At 41.9% G+C, this 9,035-nt stretch overlaps 1 protein-coding gene across 1 annotated transcript in view; it reads right to left on the minus strand.

Annotated features, from left to right (window-relative positions):
* The window catches only part of LOC311111667 (talin-2-like), a 121,264-nt gene extending 112,455 nt beyond the window's left edge, over positions 1-8,809 (minus strand). The window contains exon 1 of the mRNA XM_084154456.1: positions 8,725-8,809. The gene's annotated coding sequence lies outside the window, so the exon portion shown is untranslated. The remainder of the gene's footprint in view (positions 1-8,724) is intronic.
* Positions 8,810-9,035: the final 226 nt, after the last annotated feature.

Below are 9,035 nucleotides of genomic sequence, written 5' to 3' on the forward strand. Positions count from 1 at the left end.
TGAATCTGTGTTTGAAATTAACGGCTTGACTGAGGGACCTTACAGATAATTGCATGTGTGGGGTACAGAGATTAGGTAGTCATTCAAAGATCATGTTAAACACTATTATTGCAGTGAGTGAGTCCATGCAACTTATGTGACTTGTTAAGCAAGTCTAAATGTAATCCATTTTAAATTCAGGCTGTAACACAATTTGGGAAAAATCAAGGGGTGTGAATACTTTATGAAGGCACTGTACAAACCTTCAACATAATAGGGACTATTTATCAGACACACAGGGTTAGGCTAAGTAACCTCCGGTTGTGATTCAACAAACTAAGTCATCTCAAATGAGAGGATCAGTTTGAGCAGAACAAGATGCAGAATCTCTAATTAGATGAGGATTTATTTGGGAGAATCAGTGATTCTGCGTAGTCCAATGTACGTCGTCAATCTCAAACACACACATACTGTCCTCTGTCTCTAGCCTCTCAGGATGAGTAACCAACCTGTGGAGTGGGTGGAACAACTTGAAACCATGACCCTCCCTCAACTACCAAGGCAGGCGGGAAGGCTAGCTGGTAAACATTTGCAGCGAGAAGAGAATCTATCCTTATAGGAAAACCATAAATAGAAGCCCTTGCCTGAAGCCAGGCTAGGGAAGAGGCAGAGCAGAGGGGTGGGTTCCGGTTCCAACAGCCACATGATCTCAACAATATAACCAGGGCCAGAAACACTTTCTGGGGTATTCCAACCAGGAATGCTATTTCAAGCATGGTTACCACCCCAATGGCATCAGAACAGAAATACATTTCTGATGAGTGATATGAATGGTAGAATTGTGTGTCAACAAATAACACACAATCATTAGAAGTCAATTTGTTTATGAGTTTATGAGCATTTGGGGATAAACAAGGTGACTTACCAATAATTGGTTTGAACAACCAACTGTTGACGGAATGTCCAATGTGTATCAAAGCTAGTAGCAATATCAGAATGAAAGCATACCCAAAAGCGCTTCAACCCAGCTTCAACAAAGAGAATCAGGTGCTCGACGAAAGTATTATTTACCCCACGACACTTCATCCAGGAAAATAAAGAAAAATAAATAAATATTATTTCGGGCTATAAGACTATTCTACTCAGAACAACCAGGTTTGACTTTCTCTCATGAAAAAGTAAAATTAAAAAAATTATGCAAACTGACAGTGGAGCTACTTTTTTCAGTCTTGCCGATCACAACAACTCTACCGGACAAAGTTTGAAGCTTGTCCACTCAGATTGAGTAGCCTTTATCCAAAGGGCTCGCTAAACTGAAATCGATTGCTGGATTGCTCCCGGGGCTTAATAAGGTCACAAGGATCAACGTGAAACAGGCAGACTACAAAAAGTGTGTCAGGCAGTGACATGGCTAATCATTGTAGCCTCTGAGCTCATAGCAGTGTGACACTATCATGGCTGCGTTTACACAGGCAGCCCAATTCTGATCTTTTGCCCAATTCTTAGCAAAAGATCAGATCTGATTGGTCAAAAGACCAATTACTGGCAAAAGATTAAGAATAGGCCTGCCTGTGTAAATACAGACTAAGTAGTGAGGTTTTACACACCATAGCCAAGTAGCCACGGGATCAGACATTGCAATGCTGTGGTCATTTACCGTTAGCAGACACCTGAACACGACAGCCAAGAAATTGCAATGTGGTGATTGAATGTGTGTTTTTACACACCTTAACCAAGTAGCCACATGGTTGGACATTGCAATACTGTGGTCATTTACTGTTAGCAGACTACACGGTGTGTCAGGTGTCAGGTTATGACATGGCTAATCATCAACGACTATGAGCTAATAGCCTATGTGTGGTTTTAAATATGATAGCCAAGTAGCCACGCAGTCATTGCAATCCAATGCTGTGGTCATTTACTGTTAGCAGACACCTGATTATTACAGATCAGACATTTCTGTCCCGGTGACTAAGAGGCATGATCCCCGGCCCCCGAGGAGCCTGGTGACCATGCCAACCGTGGAACTCTGCCAATACCAAAATCCAGCAAAAGCAGAGGCTCTCATCTGCAACCTCAAACAGATTTCTGAGCAGATCTGCTTTCAGCTGCGGTGATACAGTATGACAGTTAGTTCCCCTAGCCCTGGTCTGGGCCAAACCGCTAACATTAAGGAGGGGGTGTTCAGTGGCTGTGTCCCAAACAGCACCCTATCCCCTAAATAGTGCATTACTTTTGACCAGGGCTCTTCAGGGAATAGGGTGCCATTTGGCCCAAAGGCCAGTAAAGTGCACCCTCTTAAGGATACCTAATAATGTGTAATGGGAAAGTATGATATCCTGTGTCCGATTTTGCCATCTAAACATGTTCAGTACAAGCTGGAGTTCCGTGGTGTGGTGTTCTCACTTCACAGGCTCTGTCCCTCATTAAATAAAAACAAACAAAAATTAAACGTGTGTTGTTAAATTACATTTTTATAATGTAAGTTGTTAGAACCCCCAATTGCTTTCAATTATGGAATGAAGTTACTTTGACATTTGTTTTGTAATGGTAGTGGATCACTGTAGGAGGAAAGGACAAACTAATTAAATATAAAATTATTTCAATTAATCAGTGAGAAAAGCCAAACCACATCCAAGGTAATTAAAGCAATACAGTGAACAGTGTAAGTGGATAATTAGCTGATTCTAGCACAGAAGCTAATGTAACAGGTTGCCAACAGTTCCTAGAAGATACTACAGTAGTTAAAGACATTGAACGGGATCTTAAGCACTTACACATTTGTAACATATTGTGCAAATTGGAATTACATCTTTTTTTTGCATGACGTAACAACATATTACACTAAATGGATGACATTGTACACCATTTTCGGGGACTCGTTTTGGCTCGTGATCGCTATTTTTAAAACTACTGACTGAAATTATACAAAACCTTTATAAAACACATCTTTAAGCACCAGTAAAATCCAGAACCAGTCATAATTCAAGTCATTTTGGTCTAGCGGAAGAGGAACAGCTACACCATCTAATATATGAGGAGCGGTTGCTGACTTAGTAACACTAATCTCATTAGGCTACGGGCCTACCTTTGGGGTGCTGCATGGGTCCGGATATGAATCTGTAACTTTGCTTTTTGCAAAGCTTCAGACTTTAATTTTCACAAAGACACCATAGGCTACAGCCAAATGAAAGATCTTATCAAAACAGAGCCCATATTTAAAACATAATTCTCACAAATGTTCCTTGCTGTTAGAACTAATGCACCTTGTCCTGTCAGTTTACTGGCTAAAGATGAAGGGCCATTGTCTCACATTACATAACAGTGAGGACCCTGCATGGCAAACACTGCAGACCAGAGAAGCTGTATTCAAGAGGCAATTACAAAGAAATAGCATCACTGAATCATCTTTAAAAGGTACAGTCTTGGATCGGTTCAATGGCCATTTCAATTCTATTTAGTCCTACTTATTGATTGCATTTAGAACTCCATCTATGAATTTGAGAGGGGTTACATTTCCGCAGCCCCATCCCTCAGCTGTATACCAAAACAGTTGTTCTCTCGAATCTCAGAATGTAGCTTTAAGCCTGGCATCTCTTTTCAATTATAGGACTTCTTACATCAGAACTGCTAAGAATGATCAGCCCTCACCACAAGCATGGCCTACCCTTGTGTAATGTACAGTATTAAAACAAAACAATTTACAAAAGGCCAACCAAGCAGAAATAGCTTTGAGACGTGTCTGGCAAGCAGCCATATTTGATTTGAAATGCAAATAGGAAGGCCTTCACATTACAACTCAAATGCATGGAGGCAGATGAGTGGAAGTGGAAGACACACAGTATGGGAAATATTAACTGGAATATGAATATCCAATTTCAACCTCCAACCGTTTGGATCCTGTGCATGTCAGAGGTGTAGTATTCTATCAGTTGCTGTTGGCAGGACCGTAGTCCAGCGAGCTGCGGCTGTGAGCCTGTGATACTTGAATGCCGTGTGTTGCCTGTTGCTAATTATAACTGAACATATGAGAATGTGACAGGGTGGGAGAGCACAGGAGTGCACCCACTGAACCGTCGGTTTGGGTCACACGCTCTTAACTGTCTGGGTCCAAACTAAGGCGTAGTCCCAGTTCTCTACACTTCTCCCAAAGTGTGCCCTTGCACACTTTCTCAGATGAATTTTACAATGTTGGAAATTGCCTTCAGCCAACGATTACACCAATTCCATGCTTTTTAAATCTATAAACAGGGAATGTGCAAGTGTACACTTCCGGAAAAGGGTGGAGAATCAGTTCGTAGCCTAACTATGGGTTAAGCACAGGCAGGCACAGAAAAGCCCTGGACTTCTAAGTTCAAAAGGAATCCTGACGCAGTATTGGAATCTCATTGGAATCTCGTGAATTGGCTCTTATGTTTAAGGTTACACATAGCTGGGCTGGGTCACACAGAGGTGTGAAATTCAGAGATATTGTTGTTAATGTGCACGAAGACAGCCCTGGGGCTGCATTCCAGACAGTGGCTGCTAGTATGGACTGCATTCATATAGCAGCCTACCTTTTATGATTACAGCTAAAATGGTTCTTAAGAGCACAATATCGAAGTTAACTCACCTTTATACCCAAGGGTGTTACCTACTGGGTAATGCACAACGCATTTATCAAAAGACAGGTTACAACTCAAGTGATCAAATTAAATTATGTAGTCAAATAAAATCAATATGAGACTAAGGACACACAGTAGTTATCGTTGAGAATAGTTCTCTGCCCCAACCACTTCCTCCGCTCTGCAGTCTGCACACATCAACCAAGCCCACAGAGAGCTACTTCTCTTCCCCTGCACCTCCCACTGCATCTCACCTCCCTCCCAGTAGGCCTGTGTCCCACCTCTCCCCCCAGAATGGAGGCACCTGACTGGAGGCACCCCTCCACTCCCCTGGTCCTCCAGACCACCAAGTTTACATTGCACATCCTGCTGTCATTATGCTGCCTGTCGACAGAGTCTGGTTGCATCCCAAATAGCACTCTATTCCCTACAAAGCTCCCTATTGCCCCTCATCAAGAGTAGTGCACTATATAAGGAATAGGGTGCTATTTGGGATGTAGCGCCGCCTCCAGCCCTGCTCATTACTTCCTCTCCCTGGGTTGTGATGACAGGCAGCAGAGGCCACTCTGAACACAACACAGGCCGGATCAATAAATTAGCCCTAACACTCGTGATGAACTCCTCCACAACCGGATGCTATTGGCCTTAGAGATCTTTATAAGCCATAAACACATTGGCCTGTGGCTGTGAAAGGCTCTTATTATCGCCTATAGTTTTTTCCTTTGGGGATGCTGGAGGAGTGGCACTATCAGGTTTAGTATGTAAAATACAGCACAATGCATGAACCAGTGTTCAGCACCATGTGGGAAATGACATGGATGCCAATCAAACTGACATACTGTAGCCTACAATCATAACAGCAGAATGTGCTTTAAAGCTTACAATCATATTGCCATTAACGCCGTAGAACAGACCCACATACAAAGTGTCAAGCATCCCATCACACGATCACATGGATTCATGTTAAACTACTGCTGCTAATGTGATGTATTCATTGTTCATACTAAACAACGTAAATATAAATACTGCATTCACGACTCCATTCATGGAAAATAGGGCAGCTTTACAGTCTATAGAGTCAAACAGCAGTTTCATAAAGGGTTTGATTGCTATTCTAAATACTGCCTCTTCATGCCACTCATCTCAGTGCTGGTAATTGGACAAACAGGCCCATTGAAACAGTAAGCATATTTGTCAATCACTGCTGCTTTGACATAATGTAGCTCACACTGCTAATAATGTAATGGATGAATACACCCGTTTAAAAAGGTCAGAGCAGTTGCTAATACAAGGGGGAAAAGGCTTTTGATTGATGTTTCGTGAATGTCAGATTTGCATAAGCATGAAAATGATAGAAGTTATTGCTGGTGATGACTGACCTGCAGTGCATACTAAGCATCAATAGGAACGGTTAAATGGTTATTATGGAGTGCTCTTACAACTTGCACAGCAATATTCCAACAATTTCATTCTAAATGCACATTTTAGGAATATTTTACAAATGGTTGAGTGGAAAATTAACCAGGGTTGCGTTCAGTAAGACAGAACGATGTGCAACGCTGAATTCAACTGCAACGGTACTGTACTAAACGACCAGTTGAAAAATGTGATTATAGTACAGTACAAGTTGTGATTTCAGATGGTCACACCCATATTGATCAGGGCACACCTCGCCACACCTACCAAATGGGAGCAAACATTCCTCAGACTGTTGATGAACAGTACGCAATGTTTTGGGGTAACGTGTCGTTCTGTACAAACCTTCATGCAACCTAGCAAACGTTGACGCAAAGTGAACGCTCCCCATGTGTATTCAAATACTTCATTGCTTTTCTATGATAGCATGGAAGACCAATCCAATGGGAAAAGCCATGCAGCCCCTCCATGGACTTCAACAACTAGACCAGGGCCCGGTTTCCCAAAAGCATCTTATGGCTAAGTTATTCATTAGAACCACTGAGCTCAATGGTTCTAACAATGAACTTAGCCTTAAGATGCTTTTGGGAGCTGTTAAATTCCGGTCCTTGAGAGCCAAACACTACTTGTTTTTGATTCTACCTGGTAGTTAATTCCACTCTCCTGGTGTCCTAGGTCTAAATCAGTATTATCTTAGAAGGAGAGGATGAAAAACAGAAGTGTTTTGGCCCTACAGGACTGACATTAAACAGCCCTGAACTAGATGAAGAGAAGGGAGGGTGCCAACCCCATGTAGCCTGACATTACCTTACCCTGGCAGATCAATGACTCATATCAAAGACATAACAAACCAATCCCAGTATGGTAGGTGTCCCAACAGAGCTATCAGTCTTCTCTGAGACATTACATACCCAGAACATCTTTACTAGATTTGTCTTTTTACTGACACACCAAGGACTAAGCTAGGGAGTCTTCTGAACGATTTACTTCTTGGCCATAAAACTGAAACCAAAAAAGCTACCTTGCACAGCAAACATTTCAAGCATCCCCCTTTTTTTTTTTTTTTTTTTTAGTCATTTAGCAGACGCTCTTATCCAGAGCGTAACAGTGTCAACCAGCTCAAACCATCCAGTCTACCTCTAGCCATACTCCAAGTGTGAAGTCCACTTATAGGCTAAAACACAGCAAGTTTGCCCGGCTTTACTAGTGGTCCTTAACTATTACAATAAAATAAGGATGTATCAATATATCAACATTTGAATAATCATTCACCACATGAAAAAAAATATTTAACATTATTTTGTATTATTTTGTTGAATCGTACGATATACCAAGCAATGGTAAGCTATACCGTTCAATATTAATGGTACATTGATGGTATTCTGCCTTTAATAGGCCCCGTGTAACTCAGTTGGTAGAGCATGGCGCTTGCAACGCCAGGGTTGTGGGTTCGTTCCCACGGGGGGCCAGTATGAAAAAAAAGTATGAAAATGTATGCACTCTAACTGTAAGTCGCTCTGGATAAGAGCGTCTGCTAAATGACTAAAATGTAAAGGTAAATGTACACGATCACAGTTGTAACGTTCCATCAATGCAAGCCAAGGGGTGTGGCACTACCATGCGCTGCAATAAGGCACACAGCATCGTTAAAGTAAATAGAGTAATTCGTGGAATTCCACGGCCAACAACTTCCATATTCCTGGTTACAATGTTGCCGTTCTTATGATGAGTGACACATTGATATATTGTAGCGAGCAGCACCCACGCACATGCAAAACTCACGGACGTGGAGAACTGCTGCTGAAATACTGGACGAGTGTGGTTGGATTTAAAATAATTCGACTGCTTATTCGGCCAGAATGAGTGCCTCTGATATGGGGAAACACAGCTTGGCACACTCTGTTGTGTTTCATATAAACATAGATACTTCAATAGTGTATCATGTATGAATGGAGATAATGCAAAGTTTTAAAAGGTGTCTAGTCTAGTGGTACTGACTTTGATGGTAGCGGCTATCAGGTTATAATATGGCGGCTTCAAATCTCACTCCTCCATGCAGTTACAATTGAATTGCCATAATCTCTACACATGCACAGCCTACATTTCTAACAAGAATGTAGGCTATTTGTTACATTGGATGAACTCAGTAATGTTGATTAAGTTTTACAAACGTGGTGTTATTATAACGACCTCAATCGGCAATCTCATTTCACATACAGAGCGACCCCAAAACACACATGGACTCCGACTCCTGCTTCTCTTCTTACCAAATGCAATATGTGGTCACTTAGCCGAAAATTTTAAATTGTGTGTAAACGACTTAATTTCCTGTTGTAGTTTGAAAATGCAATGAGGTTCATGTTAAATTCCTCAACAGGCAACATCCTCTGCAGCCTAATCTCACACCATGAAATGTGATTTTGACCATTAATTCCAAAAAGTAGTGGACACGTTCACGAATTGAAATAAGAAACTGCATGCACAACAGTTGAGTTTACATCCGAGGAAAAACTATGCATTAAGGATAACTCTGAAACAAGACATATAATCCCATTGATTCGAGAGTCAAGCAAGGTTTCTACATCGCCTTGCTCACTATTTCGCAACGCACTCCAATCAAATCCCTAATTAAACCAAGCATGGACAGAGAGAATGTCTCATTTCGACGTCTATTCAAGCAGCGGACTGGACACACATTATAATCCGGCAGAAAATGCTATCCTACCTGCGAATCTTCTACTGTTTCATTGCATGCAGTTAGCCCTTCAGATGCACATATAGCCAGCAGTCCTGCTCTATGGAGTAAAAAACCCTCCTCGCTGAGGAAATATCCAAGTGGCCAAATAGTGAACAGTAGTGGTGGTTGGTGTAGCAGGGAGGGGGAAGGTACAGGGGGAGGAGGTAGCGGGGCGTAAGGGATAGCGCTGGGAACGCGGAAAACGTCATAAAAGAGGGCCCTTCAGATGCACATATAGCCAGCAGTCCTGCTCTATGGAGTAAAAAACCCTCCTCGCTGAGGAAATATCCAAGTGGCCA

The sequence above is a fragment of the Coregonus lavaretus genome (genome assembly GCF_964263955.1).
Source record: "Coregonus lavaretus genome assembly, chromosome: 37".
Lineage (NCBI taxonomy): Eukaryota > Metazoa > Chordata > Actinopteri > Salmoniformes > Salmonidae > Coregonus > Coregonus lavaretus.